This window comes from Falco cherrug, chromosome 2 (genome assembly GCF_023634085.1).
Source record: "Falco cherrug isolate bFalChe1 chromosome 2, bFalChe1.pri, whole genome shotgun sequence".
In the NCBI taxonomy this organism is placed as follows: domain Eukaryota; kingdom Metazoa; phylum Chordata; class Aves; order Falconiformes; family Falconidae; genus Falco; species Falco cherrug.
In genome coordinates, this window is record NC_073698.1 from 116,402,813 (window position 1) to 116,422,035 (window position 19,223).

General features: G+C 40.2%; 1 long non-coding RNA gene across 1 annotated transcript in view; it reads right to left on the reverse strand.

Moving 5' to 3' along the window:
• The window catches only part of LOC129735310 (uncharacterized), a 33,364-nt gene extending 14,372 nt beyond the window's left edge, over nucleotides 1–18,992 (reverse strand). Inside the window, exon 1 of the long non-coding RNA XR_008730732.1 lies at nucleotides 18,824–18,992. This is a non-coding gene — a long non-coding RNA (uncharacterized LOC129735310). The remainder of the gene's footprint in view (nucleotides 1–18,823) is intronic.
• Between the last annotated feature and the right edge of the window lie 231 nt (nucleotides 18,993–19,223).

A 19,223-nucleotide genomic window follows, 5' to 3' on the forward strand; every position in this document is an offset into this window, starting at 1 on the left:
ACAGGGCTCTGAGCTCTGTTCCATACATAGTGATACCCCAGTAATGACAGGAGATACATAGTTTAGTAGTGAATACATGATTTTGCCATTATATTCTAATACACCTTCAAGGAACTTCAAAAGATTATTTTGTGGGCTTTGGGAATTTATAGGCAGCATTTTACTATGGGTTGGGTTTCAGTGTGAACTAAGCTGGGCTCCCAAGCAAGGGAGCGTGTGGTGACTTGAATACAAACCAAATGAGGTAGCACTGTTCACTAAAAACTCTTGTTGATTCAATCAGTGATGAGAAAATCCATTGGAAAAACCATCCAGGGTTCCCAGGTGCACGTTGCCAAGGGCTGGGTGAGTGTTAAAGGGAAACATCACTGACCGATCACCACATTTTTATATTCTTCTCTTGGCATCAATCTTTCACCTGTCAGAAACACAGTGCTGGATCACAGACTCACAGAATGGTTTGGGTTGGAAAGGACCTTAAAGACCATCTCATTCCAGCCCCCTGCCAGGGGCAGGGACACCTTCCACCAGCCCAGGTCGCTCCAAGCCCCGTCCAGCCTGACCCTGAGCACTGCCAGGGATGGGGCAGCCACAGCTGCTCTGGGAAACCTGTACCGGTGTCTCACCGCCCTCACAGAAAAGAATTTCTTCCTTCTATCTAACCTAAACCCACCCTTTTTCAGTTTAAAGCCACCGCCCTGTCCTACACTCCACGCCCTTGTAACAAGCCCCTCTCCCGCGTTCCTGCAGGGCCCCGTCAGGCACTGGCAGGGGCTCTCAGGTCTCCCCGCAGCCTTCTCCTCTCCAGGCTGAGCCACCCCAGCTCTCCCAGCCTGTCTGCACAGGAGAGGGGCTCCAGCCCCCAGATCATCCTTGTGTCCCTCCTCTGCCCTTGCTCCAACAGGTTCCTGTCCTTTTATGTTGGGAGCCCAGAGCTCAACACAGCACTCCCCATGGGGTCTCTGGGGAGAATCACCTCTCGACCTTCTGGTCGCGCTTCTTTTGACACGGCCCAGGATTTGGTTGGATTTCTGGGCTGCAAGCACATATTGCTGGGCCGTGTTGATCCTTTCGTCCACCAACACCCCCAAGTCCTTCTCCTCAGGGCTACTCAATCCATTCTCCACCCAGCCTTAACTGATACTGGGGGATACCCTGACATGCAAGACCTTGTACTTGGCCTTGATGAACTTCATAAGGTTCATCTGAGCCCACCCCTCCAGCCTGTCAAAGTTACCCTGGCTGGCATCCCTTCCCTCCAGTGTGTCAACAACACCACCGAGCTTGGTGTCATCAGCAAACTTGCCGAGGGTGGGCTCAGTCCCACTGTCTGTGTCACCAATAAGGATGTTGAACAGCACTGGTCCCACTATGAAACCCTGAAGAAAGCCACTTGTCATGGGTCTCCACTTGGACATTGAGCCACTGAATGCAACTCTGAAACTATCCAGCCAGTTCCTTATCTACAGAGTAATCCACCTGTCAAATCCATGTCTCTTCAGTTTAGAGACAAAGGTGCCATGAGGGACAGGGTCAAATGCTTTGACAAGCCCAGTTAGATGATATCAGTTGCTCTTCCCTGATACATCAATGCTTTATCCCCACCATAAAAGACCACCAAACTTGTCAGGCACAATTTACCCTTAATGAAGCCACTTTTGCTGTCACCAATCACCTCCTGATTTTCCATCAGGACTTCTTCTGAGCTAACATGGTCACTTTTAATAATCAGGAGTATTAACTGAATCCTGAATTAACAATTGTTAATTGGTTTTGGGGGTGTTTGTTTTCTTTTTTAAGCTTTTTTTTTAGTTTGTTAGGTTTTTGTCTAAAATACTGAACAACTGGAAGTATGTTTCTCCTACATTTTCAACGTGAAAAAGGAAACACAACAGAGAGCTCACAGAAGTAGAATTAATTTTTTAAACTGTATTTTAAAAGGATGCGTATATTTTATCTGTCAATGTCTGAAGTTACACACATGCAATCAGATATGCTAGCTACTTGTATTTAAGAAATCTTAAACAACCTTTCTCCAGAAGACCACCTGTTTTCTCCTTTTAGCTGTATTACAGAATAAAATATCTAGGGTGTCATGTCTTTGTATCTCTTCAACCTCTACAGTAATTACTAAATAGATAGGGAATTGCATTTTCTTAGATTTCATTTTTTGAGCTGATGACTATAAGTCAAAGTCCAAAGAGGAATTCTAATGACGCTCAAAAAAAAAAAAAAATTCAAACCAATGTTCCTTTCACCACTGTCCCTACCAATGATTAAAATATATGGAAAAGGGAAAGTATTTAGACAGCCCTGTGTCCCTTCCTCTCAACCTACCAATCCATTCTGCCATCTTAAATACAAACCCTTTAGCAAGAGAGAGATGCTTTTGTAAAATGGAAAAGAAAAACCAGATACACCAATATGAGGTTTCTGAGGATGATACTGTAGAAAACTCTGAATCAAGCAACAGATACCATGTATCCCTCTAATTTCTGGTATGGAATGGAAGTTGATAGAAGCAACTAGCACGAGCCCACAAAGAAACATGGATAAAAACGTGGTGCAGGACAAAATGTCTCTTTTTTTTGATCTCCACAGATCACATAAAAAATCTCCACAGCTGCCACTTATTTTATCATTCTAAAAAAAAGTTAACACTTATGAAGGGAAAAGTATACCCCTGCAGAAATTCAGCAGCAGAGCAAGAACTGTGTAATATTTATATTACAAAAGAAAAAAAAAAAAAACAAACAACAAAACATAAGTACCTTTTCAGGACAGGGCTTGCACAGAACATCAATGATGCTGAAGGTGTGTGGCATGTTCATACACTGACACTGGAATTCCAGCTAACTATTTGTCTCCCAGGACTTAAGACTATTTTCCTTGTTCTTGTTCCACTCACTTGAGTAGTCATTTTTTAATTATTTTCCCTTTTTGGAGTTAAGAAGTGCTACTTAGCCAAATAGATCTTTATAGAGGCTGCTCTGCCATGTAGTCAAAAATCTCACAAAATGCTGCTCTTATAAAAACGTCAAATCAGCTCCCTTCAAAATACTACTTTTCTACACTCTCAACCAAAATCTAGAAGCAAACTTGTTAAAGGAGACCCCACAAACCTCATGCTGGGTGCACTGCTGGTGGTAATCATTATTTAATTAGTTGAAAGGCAATTCAATTAATAAACAAGTTTGAACTAAATGTTATGAATAAATTCTTCATATAATTGATTTGGCTAATATGATGTGATATTAAAGTACAAGTGTGGCAGATATTTAAGAAACTTTTTTTTTTTTTTTAAATAACAAAGTTTTTTTAATAGACAGGAACAGCTCAGCCGTAAGCCTGTACACACTCACCCAAGTGCACATACTTCATATATTAAAAAGTCTACAGGATGCACATAAAAAGTTTGGTTTTGTTTTGAATACATCCAAATAAATGAAGCAGACTAGAAATTTCATTTTCTTTCCATAGCAGACCAGTTCCCTCTGGCTATTTCTGATATCTTGACAAGAACAGAATAAATACATAAAAAGGTGTCTGCTTTTTTACAGAATATAGCAGGTTACTCAGAACAGGTTCCAGTGAGAGGTGGACTCCAAAAAAAGCAATGAAATAACCATGAATACAGAAGATGCAAGTTAGATCATCTGGAAGTTGTACTGCTGCTTGTGGCTCTCCTTGGGAAACTGGATCCACCACACAGTGAGGTGCCTTCAAAGCCCCACTCGTAAGCAATTTCTTCAGTCTAAGCAATAAAATCCCTAGCATCTGTGAAAATGAAAGGGAATAGAATACTGAGGATTGCTTAAATTCTGTGGGAAACCCTAGTGCCAATGGACTCGGGTCTGGTGAGGAGCAGAGCGGAGCTGCAGGTGTACAGAAGCACGGCGCTAGCGTTGGCAGCCTGTGATGTCTGCTGCCAGCGTCTTTTGCTAGGCTGGCTTTATAAGGAAGCACTTTTCTCCCTGAAACCCACTCCTCCCATAAAAATTGTTCTGGGACCATAGCAGCGTGGTATCTCCTAAAAACCTGAGTGGTCTGTTAGGCTAGATAACATATCATTCTGTTAATCTGAATGAGAAAAAGATTTCAGGTGATGCCGTCTACCAGCAGAGACCCTGAGTAGACTTTGCGAGGTGGCTTTCTTCTGTTCTTCTGCTGTGGCACAGAAAATTCAGTGGCTTTTGTTTCTATTTTGTTTCACTGCCCTGCAACAGAGTTTGATGCAAAGGACCGGTTTTTAAAAGAGCATAACTAGACCCAGCACCACCTCCTGCATTTCTTTCTGTCAGCCATGCCTTAAAAGAATAAACACAACCCTGGCTACCTTCACAGCCTTCCCTTCCCCAATAAAATGCACAGCTACTCAAAGTATCATATTTTGTATTCACAGTGCCATCTTGACCTTCGATTTACATTTAGGAACAGTATTAATAACCAGAAAAGATAACCACACCACTTCAAATATTAAAAAATTAAAGTGTTAAAAGGCTGAAAATATTCACTCTTTTTGTTTTATTCGGTTCTAATAGGATTAACAGCCTTTTGGTTTAATCCTGGTTTTCTCAGCTTTTACTTCAACTTTCTTGTATCCTAAGATATCAGTATTTTACCTCCCTTTTTCACCAACAGATAAGAAAACAGAGAGGAAAGGGAGAGGGCAACACCCTCCCTTCGGAGTAGGACCCCGAATCCCTCAGAACATGACTGAGAAGGTGTGAAGGCTCTAGAGCCCGTATTTTAAAAGAAACACGCCGGCTGTGATAGCTTTATTCCCCATGAGCACTGAATTTAGAAAAGCCAACTGGGTGCTTCAAGCACCAGAACACTATAAAAGATGCATTACATTTGGTTTCTGAGAATAGACTAAGATAACACGTTTATTTAGGGTTTTGATCCTCTGAGATCTTAGCAACGAGCGCACCGCGCAGACAAAACCATCTCTGCAAAATTCTCCTTAGCAGCTCTGCAGCTCTTCCCAAGGGGTGCAAGACATGAGGGCTGGCAGGCCACCTCCATGGGCCAGGAGGGGGATGGGGCACGTGCCCTGGCCGGCTGGTTCGGGTGGGCTCCCACCGCCAGCCCAGAGGCTGAGCTGCTGCTCCCAGCTCTGACGGGGCAGGGGCTAATCCCTGCCAAGGCTCCTTGCCTGTTGCATGGAGAAAGACTGTCTGCACTTAAGCTTTAAGTACTTTTCAGGTGTCTTTTTTGTTTTGAGGGGACTCTCAGAAGCTAAAATAAAATAATAATAATAAAAAAAAAATATCAGCAAACCACCTTGCAAATGCACAAGAATTCAAGTACTGCAAGAAAACACAGACAAAAGTTTCTAACAAAATAACCTTTTGAAAATACAGTGAAGGCAATTGCTAGCGTTTATGTTATATATCATTAAGGCCTTTATAGACAGAAGGTAAAAAAAAAAAATATCATCACGCAAGCAAGGTTATTGAGGGTAGTGCAGACAGTGCAAACTTTATGTGAGATGGAGCTGAACTTTTTCTATTTAACTCATCCTATCTACCTCACACTGAAGTCAGCACTTTTCAGCTTGTGTTTTTACAATTCAAACAAGCCCCTGGTTTATTGCTCCTAAAACCAAGCACTCAGTACTTCATATATGGCGATGGTGAGAGATGCTACTGCGTCCTCCATTTTCTCTTTGAAAAATTTAATTATTAATTGCCAGTTATAAGTCACAGGATGATGTGCGAATGGAATAACCACATCCCATTTCATTTCTAGAGAAGCATGCAAAAGCCATGATTACTTCTAGTTTCATTTACACAGGACATTTCCCTGCAAAATAACACAGTCCTTGAAAGCGCACCTGCTCTTGCTCTACAGAAAAACCAACGCCAATCAAGATGACATTTGCAACAAATAGCATCCATGAGATTACTGAATTAAGCAACCCTTACCCTGCAGTTTAACATGAATTTCACCGATTGTGCACCAGCTTCCAGACCTGTCAGGTTAGCACATCTCACCGCACCTTCAGCAGACACAAAATGACATTTTCTTTTCAAATGTCATCATGTGTCCAGAGCTCCATGAAGAAACGGTATCAGGTTTTCATCTGGGAAGATGGAACCCATGTTCAGGCAGCAAAGCACAATATAAAAATCAATCAAGTTCCAGAGAATACTTAAGCTGAAAAAGAAACTGGTTTCACTGCACAGCGGTGATCAGAAGCCGGTGGTTTCAACAGTGCTTTATTTATGGAAGGCTCAGAAATCTCCTCTTTAATAAAAAACTTGCATTTATTAAGCGTACATTGCAAAATAGTCTCAATGACAAACTAAGCCTTGATAACGATCATACCCACTTCTCCTCAGTGCCCTTACCAGTGAGAGTCTGGCAGAGACTCTGGATTAAGAATAAATCCTTCATACAGCAGAAGTGTCAACACATATATCATCTCTCAGATTTGCCTCAATAATACAGTAAATTTCAGGACTTGTGTTTAAAGGGGAAGGGGGGGCGGGGGGGTGGGGGGGTGGGGGTTGGGGGGAGAAGTAAGCCCAAAATGCTGCTGGCTTACAAACAGAGCTTGGCACTCTCTGGAGAGGTGTTCTGTGTGTCAGCACCTCTCATTCCTGATGTAAGTACCAGGTCTGCAGGAAACAGGCTTTCTCTGGCTGAAACACTGACTGGTGGGGAAGCTCTAGGAGAGGAATGAAATCTTTACATCACGTTTGTTTTGCTTGCATTTTAAAGCAAACCTCCCAAGGCAATGCTAAGCTAATTATTTACAGTGCCACACTCTAACTTAGCCAGCAAATATGATCCTTTCATTAATGTTCCTGTGAAGAAGAAAAATCAAGTGAAATACAAATTGTATGTTTTATCAGAAACATTGGCTGCCTTCTGCTAAGGTGACTTCTAGCTTTTTTCAGATCCAGGTTCTATACAGTCTTTAGGGCTTTGTCCTGCCACATAAATTCAAGAAAGGAGAAACATTTTGCAAGAAATTCCTCCTTCAAAGTTCTTACTTTGTCTTTGTTCCAACTCTTGTTATGAAAAACTATCTTCTCCAGAGGAGAGACCTATATTTAAGACTGAACTCCCAAACATCCTCATTTTGTCAGAAATAGTCCCCTATAAATTCAAAAGCAGCTACAAGAACTACCTTGCACAGCAGCTGCCAGTAGACCTACTGAATTTCTAGGATCTTCCCCAAAAATTTCCCCAGGCAAATGACTCCCTGCAAGGGGACCCCTCTGCCACCCACCAGTCAGCCCCTGTCCCCTGCAGACCCCTTCTCCAGAGGGTGGATAAAGCCACTTGCTGCTCTGCAGGCAGCAAACCTGCTTGTTAGCAATGAGACTCGCTATGTACAGCTGACCCCGGCAGGTAATGCTGGGCGTTATACTGAGGTGGGTTGACATTGGCATCCCCCAGGAACTGCCCAGGGGCAAAGCAGGACCTCGCCATTGCGAAGGATAAGGCACGGAAGGAAAGGGAGGACTGGAGAAGAAAGCACAGGGACTGGAGGAAGAATGAGCTTTGTGGCAGATAAAGGCAAGAGGGAAGGGGAAGAAGTGAAAAAGAGAATGGTGACATTTTGGGTCTTTAATAAAGGAACTATTGTTAAAAAAAAAAAAGTGCAGGTCATCAGTGGAACTTGAAAATGTCAGTCACTTAAATGTTACTGTACTTGTTACCATGAAAGATGAAACAAACTAAGAGGTTCATCTCTCTCACTCCTTTTAGAACTTGTGGCTTAGATTCAGCTAAGGCAATTTATGATATCATAATTAAGGTTTTAATAAACTTGAAAGAAATAAAAAAAGATTCAGGTGATGATGGTCATAGCATTTGTAAATGGTACCACAGTTCCCTATTTTGCAGATAACTTCAGCACTTTAAGATTTAGATCCTAAAAAAATAAAATCTCTGTGAAAAACAAGTGAAACATCTGTCTCCGGGACCAGTCTGATCTTCCCATGGATAAAGGTGTACTCCAAGGTGGATGCCTGGCTTTAGCTAAGAGATGGTTGAAGTCACTAGACTTCACTAGTTAGACTTCATTAGTTAAAATGGTAAATGTGTTTTTACAAACTTTATTTAAATAAACTCCAATTTCCACTAAAAAAAGAAAAATAAATTAAGTCAGACTTATTTCAGTAAAATTCCAAGATGGTAAGGGAGCATCAGAAAACACCAGACACCTGGTTTTGCTGTATGCACTGCAATTAACCTCACCCCCAGGTTTAAATGGAGTACTACCTCCAAAATAAAACATGCCTGCTGTATATAGGTTACCCTGCTTCAAAGTCTGCTCTCATCTATAGCTACCACAAGCTCTGTGGTACAAGATGACACTAACAGGGAAAAAACGCTGAACTTTAAGTACTCTACTTCACAATATCTATTTTTTTGTCTTCCTAGCAAAGCAAGCTTTTACTGCGTCTCAAATGCTTGTTTAACCCTCCCACACACAGAGTCTGTTTCTGGCTTCGGAGCATATACATTTGCTCGCACTGAGTTTGTATCACCTTATAAAGTGACATATCTAAAACTCAGGTCAGCTTCAGGTTCTTCATAAATATTAAAAAATGAGATCCTGGGAAGGAAAGCGGAATATTGGAAAGGATGTTTCAGGAAATCCTCTTAAGAATCACTGAAAATATCTTATAATAATGAGAAGAAAACTAGGTCACATCATCTCCATTTCTTATTCCTCATTTTAAAATAAAAATTAAATATTTGAAATAGTTTAATAAGGAAAGCCAAGAGAAAGAACCAAGGAAAATCTTTCATTTCAGAGGAATTACAGGTTCCTTAGCACTTGAGAGGATTTTTTCTTAAGGCAAAGGAAGGAGATAAATGGAGAGAAAGGATATCTGTAGAAGAGGAATTCAGAAGATAGGTGATATTACTTGCATTCTGACACACGAAGGATTTTGTTAACTTCACAGACTCTAGGTAGAGACACTGAGGCATTGCTTTAATTGTATAGATATATATAAACAACCACAAAACACACAAAAACCCCAAACCAGCCAACCAAACAAAAAATAAATCCAAGAAACACACGCACACCCAAAACTTAACGTAAGTAGAATCATATCATCCTACACCTATTACAGGAATTTTAGCAGTGATGTGGCCAGAGAGGCTTATTTGCTGAAATATTCTACCTCATTTGAAACACCTGCAGGGCTATGAAGCCCTTGAGCCCTACTTCCATTACGTCATTTTCCTCCCGTCCTTCCCACAGCTTACTTCCTTTGTGTCAGCTTCCAGCTCTACCAAACCCTTGGAGAAACCTGTGCTCCAGAGCCATTGCGAACCAGATGATGGATGATTTTGTGATTTTGGGCTTATAATTGGTTTTTTTTATAATTTATATTAACATGTAGAGGCATCAGCTGAAATTCGAACCTCTTTGTTAGACAGTATTACATCAAATACAGTAGGAGATGTAATTTTCCTGGATATTAATAAGACAAAAGTAGTAAGTGGAGAAAGAGGTCACACAAGGTTTTTCAGTGGTATGTCAGGGGAAGAAACCAGGAGTAAAATTCAGGTCTCTTGTATTGCAGCTCTGTCTCTTGTCTCCATAAATAAAACAAGAAACAAACCTTCGTTTTGTAATTCTGCAGCTTTAACTGTTGGTACTTAACCAGGTGAACAGGGCTTACAGTCTTTTGTAGAAAGTTGGCCAAATACCCCCTTGTAACTCAACATGCAGTCTTCCACCGAAATGGACAGAAACCGCTTTTCTCCTGAACTTTCAGGTTTTTGAAAATCACTTGATCTTCTGTAAAGGGAAAAATTTTATTCCACATCCTGGCCCTCAGAATTCATGCCATTCCTTTCTATTTTTTTTTTTTTTCCCTGATTTTCTGTAGTTCTTGCAAGAAGTGGTAACTGTAAGTACAAATTTGGCTAGAGAATGCAGAAAACATACTACTGTAACTGTGGTGGCTCACAGACAGAGGTGAAATTCTCTTCAGGTACAAAATTTGCCTAGTCTCTGGGAGAATATGTACCGCACATTCATCCCGTAACATCTCCAGAGATGCTATGGTTTAGAAGAGGCAGGTTATAAAACCCTTATTAGGAAGAGCTTAAGTAAATCTTAAATGGTACACAAACCTTCTGGGTCAATATGAATTTTGTGCATCACATGGATGACAATTTGTCCTGGTTTCAGCTGGGACAGAGTTATTTTTGTTCTTATAGCTGGTGCAGCGCTGTGGTTTGGATCTAGTACAAGAACAATGTTGATAACAAGCTGATGGTTTAGTTGTTGCTAAATGGGGCTTACTCTAAACCAAGGACTTTTAAGTTTCCCATCTTTGCCAGAGAGCAGGGGTACAAGAAGTCGGGAGGGGACACAGCCAGGACAGCTGACCCAAACTGGCCAAAGAGATATTCCCACCATGGAACGTCATGCTCAGTGTATAAACTGGGGGTGATGGCCAGGAGGGGTCCATCACTGCTGGCTGGGCGTCAGTCAGCAGGTGGTAAAAACTGTAGTGTGCATCACTTGGGTTTTGGGTTGGTTTTTTCCCCCTTGGATTTTATTCCACTCTCTCTCCCTCTCCTATTCATTACAACTATTATTGCTGCTGCTGTTAGTATTATTTAATTTAAATTATTAAGCTGTTCTTAACCCAACCCACAGGCTTTACCTTTTCCCAACTCTCCCCATCCCACCATGAAGGCGCGAGCAAGCAGCTGCATGATACTTAGTTGCTGGCTAGGGTTAAACCACAACACAAATAATCTTATCTTTTTGATGGTATGAAATGGATCCCACTCCTAGAAAATACAAATTTTAAGCATGGCATTATTTTCCCTTCTTTGCTGGCAATCAATATTTTTTTTATCAGCCTTACACAAAATATCAGGAGTATAGCAGTCCTGTAAACAATCAGATACATTTGTCTTTATATGTATTTTTTTCTGTTAAGCATCTCTTCACCCTTCATTTAATGTCTTTGGTCTTTCCTAGATCAAGCAATGATAAGGTAAATTAAAAAAAAAAAAACAAAAAACAACAAAAACAGGACCAAAAAAATCCCAAATCTTTAAATTTAATAGAAAATAATTGCTACAAAAAATTGTATGTTTGAATAAAGCAAAATGTATACACAGATGAAACCACCAGATTGCTTGTTTATTATTGGCATTTGGTATTCTGCATGCCAGAAATGGATGATTAAAAGAGATGTACAACTCCCCAGACTCACATAGCCACATAGCTATTACACACAAATGCATTTGAAACCAGGAATTTTAAAAAAATAAAAACTGGGGAATAATCATCATTAGCTAACACCCAAAACCATTTCAGACCTGTTTTGTGACATTCTGTGAAGACAGTTGCAAGAAAAAAAAACCTTCACAAATACCACGATACAGTCCACGCCTGCAATATAATAATTTTCTCAAAGACTCTAATCTTTCTATTTTCTTTGCAATACTTTTTTGCATTCCAGCTATTTAGATTGTATAGTTCTCTTATTGTAAACTTACATCTGCAAACATGAGAACGGGGAACTTTTAATCCTTTCTTTAAGGAAAACTCGTTTTCCTTATATCTGAGAGAGAGCTTGAGTTTCACAGGTCAACTGCCAGAGTAACTTTCAGGCCACCACCATAGGACCATTGCAAAAATTTTCTCGTATTTAAAATACTTGCCATTCCAAAAAGAAGCAAAGCCAATACCAAATTACTTCTTTAATCCCACAGCATTAGAAATGACCATTACTGAGCAAAACAAGAATTAGAGAAGAATGTTTTCCGTGAACAGCAAAGATGCTGCTTACAGAGAGGGCTGGTGGAGCCCTGCAGCAGCCACCTCACCTGGCTGGTCAAGGACCCTGCTGGGGACCATCAGAAGAGGCAACAGCATCTCGCTGCTGTACATTCTGGGCTCCTTCTCACACCAGCCCTTCTCCCATGCAGTCACAGAAGTACTTGGTGGCTCGAAGACTTAGACACGTGATTAAATACCTACACAGGAGGTAACATGCTGTACTGGTTGTGGCTGGGATGGAGTTAATTCTCTTCAAAGTAGGCCATACAGGGCTATGTTTTCGATTCCTAACTAAACCAGTGTTGATAACATGTTTCAGTTATTGCTTATACAGCGCCAGGGCCTTTTCTGCCCCTCACCCCACCCCAGCAGCCAGTGGGCTGGGGGGCACGAGGGGCTGGGAGGGGGCACAGCCGGGACAGCTGCCCCCAGCTGGCCCAAGGGGGATCCCAGCCCACACAGCAGCATGCTCAGCATATAAAGCTGGGGAAGAAAGAAGGACATTCAGGGTTATGGCGTTTGCCAACTCAAATCACCGATAGGCGTGCTGGAGCCCTGCTTTCCTGGGGATGGCTGGACACCTGCCTGCTGATGGGAAGCAGGGAATTAATTCCTTATTTTGCTTTTCTTGTGTACCCAGCTTTTGCTTTACTTATTAAACTGTCTTGATCTAAGCTCATGATTTTTCTCACTTCCATCTTTCCGATTCTCTCCCTCATCCCACCTGAGGGGGAGCAAGCAACTAGATGGGATGGAGCTGTCCCCCGGGGGCAAAGCACGATGCATGCCATAGCCCAGTACCCAACGATGTGTACAAGCCAGATGATCCACAGAAAGGCAGTTACCCACCCCATGGGACGCAGCAGGCAAGCTGCCAGGCCACATTAACATCTCCAGCTCGAGTCAGGTCATTTTACAAACACTCTGGAAGCCAGAGCCAAAAAAAGCTTTGCTTACCTCAAAAGGAGGTGCTAAGATCACAATGAATAATATTCATGAAGACGTGTTGGCCCAGATCAAAATAGCACCAGTGAATCAGCAAAGCATATGAATGACAGGTTGTGAACTATTCTGACAGAAGATACATCCCCGTAGGGAAAGGTCACACCTTCAGCCACCTCTCCTTTGCTTCAGCCAACAACTCCCGTTACCAGGCAGAGCATCAGGAGTCATCCTCAGTGCTGCTCCCGAGGGAACAGCATCCCCCATCATCTCTGAGGGAAAACAAATGACTCTGGATACAAAATTCATAGGTGCCTCTAGTAACCCAGCAATAGAGAGCCCTAAGCAAGCAGCACGCTGTCCTATTCAATAAGAGTAATAATAACTAGTGCTTTTGTAGGAAATGAGAAGCATAAATTCATATAGTAAGTATTGTTTGGGATGAATAATTCACCCAGCTCTAATTATGAGTATAGCATTCTGAAACACTGTTCATGAACAGCATCCCGTAAGCCTCCGATAGCAGCTGAAAAAGAAAACGCTATCTGGTGTATTTAAGTGCTAAACCCCACATTAATAACACCAAAATAGGAACTTCCCCATCTATCTATTTAGTTTTACGATGTATTTTATACATACGGAACTGGAAGATGACCTAGCAATAAAAGGTACTGGGATACAGAAAAATTCAGACACTTTCTGGGGAGGTCACCTCTTTTCCCTGGTCCTGGGTCCCCTCCGTGATAGAACTGCCTGTCTCTCTACCCAGGAGAGAAAATATTTCATAAAGGAAAGAGGATCACGCAGAAAGAGGGGATTCAACAAGAAAATATAAGCACCAAGAAATGTCAAACTCACAGTAAGTATAGAGTAACTAAGCAATTAAAATAAAATAAAAACCCAGCATCACTAACATAAAACATTATAAATTACAAGGCTTAAGTAATTTTTTCTTTTATCAAAATGTGCAGTCCTTTTATATTTCAATACCGTGAAACAGCTCTTAAGAAAATCCTGTACCACTGTTGCTTTTCTCCCCCTTTCTACTGCTGTGACTTCTGTGGGTAGAATAGCAGAGAGTGTTGATTTTGGATGCCACTAAGAATCATCGCACCACTGTAAGTTATAGTTTAAATTCCAAAATGGGCCACACGTCACAGAACCAACATAGAAAAATACTCCATATTTCTTTCTACTTTTTCCTAATATTAACATTATTTTACCACTAATAATACTAATTGGTTTTTTAATAACTTCTTGTAACAATTTTTGGTAACAGTGAAACAGCAAGAACTCCTGCATGCTGCTTACGTCCAAGAGTCCTTTATCGATCTCATGTCTAATCATGGCTCTGAACTGCAGATAGCAGCGGTGTGAAATGTTACACATGAAATCTTAGTCTGGATGAAGCCTGACTACATTCGTCATTGTAGTTATGATAATTATCTTCACATTTTTATTAACTTATTTAAAACTTACATATACCGAGGGGAGAACACAAAAACCCGATAACTTACACTGTGAAACCAGAGTAATAATAGCTATTAGCGCTGTTAGCATTTAACAAAACAGATAGGCTAAAGTCATGGACATATAAAACATTGTAGGAAAGAAAAGGCCATTATAAAGGAGATAATTTTTTTTTTTAAATCTAAAAAATTTTCGGTGATTTACCTTTTCATTGCAGCAGGTTCAATTATTACAATATTACGTTCACAAGACGCATCTTTCATATTTTTTCCTCAATTTTACTGGAAAAAAAAATAAATCCCAGTAGGATAAGTACCTATGACAGTATGTCATACGAAAAGACATGTTAATGTGGGCCATACAAAGAACATCTATATATAACATCTGATCCCATCTTCCTCAGTTCCACACCAAAAACTCTATATATTGTCGCTGCCAGTTTTAAAAGCTTGCAAAGCAGTTCAGTGATGTATCTGGATCAAAGCAAAACTACAACAGCTGAGTACTCATGCAGGTTATACACCTGCTGAAATTATAAATACTTTTCCCCCTAATGCATTACAGGTGCGCTGTGACTGCTTTTCTTGGGTGGGGGGAGGGAGTGCAGGGATAGGGTTGTAGTTTTAGAAGAGCATACCTCAGATATCTTATTTTCTCATTAAACTATGACTAATTGCAGTGCATAACAGATGCAGCAATATAACTTTGGATAACAGCTTCACCAATACCACATACGCTCTTTTATACTTTTAATTAGCACTTCCTTCCAAAGTATAATGCGATGAGATTATTTGAAAGTGTGGAAGTCCCACAAGACCCTGCACTATATCATTCTGTGCAATTCCCTGTTTACATGAATTCTCCATCTCCAAGACGTATTAACAGCCTCAGGCCTCCTCCATTAACATGTAAAATGCATTGCCAGATGCACGAGGATCAGAGAGGCAGAACAGCTCTTTAAGCGATTTGCCTAGGCTTTCTTAAAATCTTTTCAACTAGTATTGCTTATGAAGCAACACTGAACATATAGCACCTGCTGGGCTCACAAATGTTAGATTTGGTATGTGGGTACTGGCCAGCCCCCTTCTAGATTGCTTTAGGTAGATCTAACTTCTCAACCATGCCAGCACACTCCTTCAGTCTGTAGTATTTGTAATTACGTTATAGACCAGTCCTTAGATTACATTATAGTAAAACAAGGCCATGAAATGCCCACATCACAACTCCACCTTGACCAGCATGACTGATTTTAAGCGTCACTTCATGTGGGTTAAGTACTAAAGCAGGATCCCTCCTAGATTAAAAAAAAAAAAAAAAAAAAAAAAAAAGAATTAAAAAAAAGGTCTAATACATCTAATATACAGATCTAATATACAGGAAAGCATTTAAAGCATATACTCTGCATTTAGGATCCTGCATTTAGGAACATCTGGATGACCTGACCCCAGGAAGCCTCTGTGTATGCTGAATCCTCAGACCCTGTCCAGATTGGCCTGGCACCAAATGCACAGTGAAGCCTGGAACTGGGGAACTCCTGCCGGAAGCAATGACAGAAACCTCACCTGTGAGTTGCTGTACAGAAGGAGTGTTTTCAGCTGTATGAAGCAGGTGTGGAATATGTTTCTGACTCTTCTTTCCACCAGCTTTTGCTAACACAATTTGCTAGTATTTAATAGTAAGTCCCTTAAATTTAATTATTACATTAGTAATGAAATAATGAACATTTAGTTGGACAGACGGTGTAGTATTTTAGCTTTTCTATAAGAAAAGTAAGCCCAATTAAGCCTTCATGGTCTTCATCACGAAAGTGTCACACAAAGTTTTAAGATGTTCTGTAGATAAGAATATACAGGTTATTATCGCTAAAAATAATCAAGTCTGAAGATCTACATCTCCTACCTTGGCACTATGCTTGGGACACAGACTTGAAGAATTGAACAAGTTGGCTGTCTTTAATCAAAAAGAAGTGCCCTTATTTGAAAAGTCAGCATTGTATAGCAGCATGTTTATTTCAATATAGGATGAAATATTAACCCTTCATCTATTGCGATGGCTATTACAGGTGCACATGGTACAAAACATCGCACAGGTGTATAGCTTTGCTATAATTGCAAAACTTTTTCATACCTAAATGGTTGAACTGTCTTCAATCCTGAATTTTAATTTACAAGGTATTTTGGGAGAAGAAGTAGATGAAGAAGAACTCTAGATCAGAACAACTTCTTTTGAAAATGTGACAATCTCCCTGTTGTGAAGATTTAGTTTCCTGGCTAGCTGTACCTCTAAGATCGAAGGGTTTGTAGTTATTATGGAAACAAAGTAAAAAAAAAAAAAAAAGGAAAACATCCAACCCCCCAAAATTATGGATGGCTAACTGTATAACTGTCCTCACTGATGTTTCCCATGCTTTTCCTGAGGCTTGTGGGGACGCGCAATAGGGAGAGATGGAACCTGCTCCTGCTGGTGTGCACTGTTACAGTAGTATCTGTTTCAGTAGTATCTGTTTTATCTGCATCCTTTTATTCAACTGTTATCTAGCCCAGTGTACAGTACTGTCTGCTTATATGACTTCCATCAGAATTTTCCTGAACTTGCCTTATTCTCTTACAAATGCTTAACACAGGACTGAATTCTAACAATAACGTTTTTTAGGAAAACATTCACCTAAAAGCAAGATAAGAAGCTCTAAAGCATGTTTCCCTGTAACAATGAAAATGAGGAAAAATATTAAATAAAAAATGGTTCTATTGCTTAGTACTGCTAATAATGAAAGAAAAACCAAACCTTTTTTCCCCCAACATCATCTTAGAAGATAACTGGAAATGTTTAGGAAAAGACACAGTCAATTAACTGGAATTTGTCATCTTCAAGCTCTATTCATCACAATTATGCATTAGATGTAAAAATTTAGTGTATATAGCTGCTGACTCTACCAAAGATTTTTATGCTTTACAGAAGTATAGGTAGGAAAAAAGTAGGCTTAAGAAGTTTTCTTGGCATAAATGAACTATAGCATATTCATATACAGGAGATATCCTGTTATTCAAAAGAACTAAACCCTCTTTTGGGTAACAGTAAAAATTAAAGGTGTGGTACTTCGTTTTGACAAAAAAATATTTGTGTAGTCAGTAAAAGCTGTAGTCTAATATATGAAACAAATATGTTTGAGAGATGCTTACATATTGATTTTCAAAAGCGAGTAAATTACAGAAACAAGCTTAAGAGAAGTTGTTACTTTCTCTAGTGATGGGTTGCACACCATGTTGTGATAAGGGAAGTACCAGAAGCAATTGATTTGACTCTGTGATAAGGAATTCCAATAGTACTTCTTCATGTCTGCTTAAATAAACTTGTAATCATTTCAGGATGGCTAGTCAGATGTAGCTATTGGGACCAACATATGATCAACGTGGGGAACTGATGAGATAGCGGGAGACTGGCAAGGCAAGGGATAAATCGATTTATCAGATGTTTGCAAGCATAACTGGGAACTGGGGCAGTGGGAATATCCATTTCAGATGTGACAGCTTTCCTGCTTATAATGAAACCCAGCACAACAAGAACAAGATTTAACGAGTAAGCACTGTTACGCAGAACAGGACTGAAAAAAAGGAAAATTCTCCTGAGCTACAACAATGTTACTATTAATTTGTTTGGTGGCTTGGAAGAAGCAATGCCTAACCCCTAAGCCTTGCGGAGGTAATTCAAGAAGGGTAAATCATATTTGTAAATTAATTTGTGCAAAGCCTTACATTATAGTTTTACTAGTGATGTGCCAAATCTCATTTGTGCAGTGTCAGATAGGCTGAAAGCTGGATTAGCCATACCTTATCCTTGTGTGTTTTTTTCAAAGAAAGATTTTGGGGATTTCCACTTCTTTCTGAATCTCTCTGTACCTCAGACAGACCATTTGAAGTCTTACAGTCCTGCCTTCAGACTGATGCTTAGGACATTCATGTGCCTTCCCGCTCAGTTTCAACAATATATTGGCATTAAAAATCAATATATAAGCAATTCCAAAACATTTTCTCTAATTATTTTCCCCTGAATATCTTGGACATTGTCACCTATCTTACTCCCAGCTCAGTGGCAGCATTAACATTTACACTTTTGTCTGAGGACAGATTTACACGTGTTCTTCCCAAAAGTATTTCTGAGCCTGGACAAAGGCAAGTTGAGGAGCAAGCAAATGCCATTTGGGATGGGGTGTCATGAGCCAAAAGATAATTCTGTTGTATCTATGATGATTTATTTTTTTTTTTCCCAGACCGAAAGGAGCTTGATTTCTTTTCTATAGTAGCTCAAGAAAAGAGGACAATAATTTTGACACCTAGACAAACTGTTTAACTAGACGCCTCTTCCCATATCAGCTATGTAGCAGTCAATTCATGGTAACTAGTAACAGCCATCCAAGACTCCTCTGCTTACTGAACACAGTCCTTAAACCCAACTGCTAAGTTAACTTATATATACATGTTGTTATACAAAACTACCACTCACAGATGCTACCACATAAAATTATAGACAAACAGAAACAGATGAACATATAGATAAATGCATAACTTTGATATGAGGAAGAAGGAGCAAAAATAAAACACAAGCTGTATTTGTTATTCCAGAACTTACCTGAAAATAGCCCTATAAATAACTCTCGTGGGGAACATCTTTCCTGAGATCTGCTGCGGAAACTGCAGTATGGCTGTGCCATCAGGAAGCTTGGGTTCTGATCTTTTCCAAAAGCAGGGACGCGACAGGCATTTCCACTCCCTGCCATTCACTTGACAGGTTTGGGATGTACCCTGATGGAGAAAATGCAAATATTGAGAAGTTTAATCATTTATTTTCCCTGAGCAGGAAAGAGATATGTAAAATAACTGCTTGCTATTTTTTTCTGTCGCTTCTGTTAAGTGGCGGTACAAGCGCAAACCTGAATTGTACAGCTTAGTTCTGAAGGCCTGTTTTCCCTCTGACAAACACTTGTCTGGGTTAATTTTTGAGGTGGTGAGGTAACAAGACCATATCAACA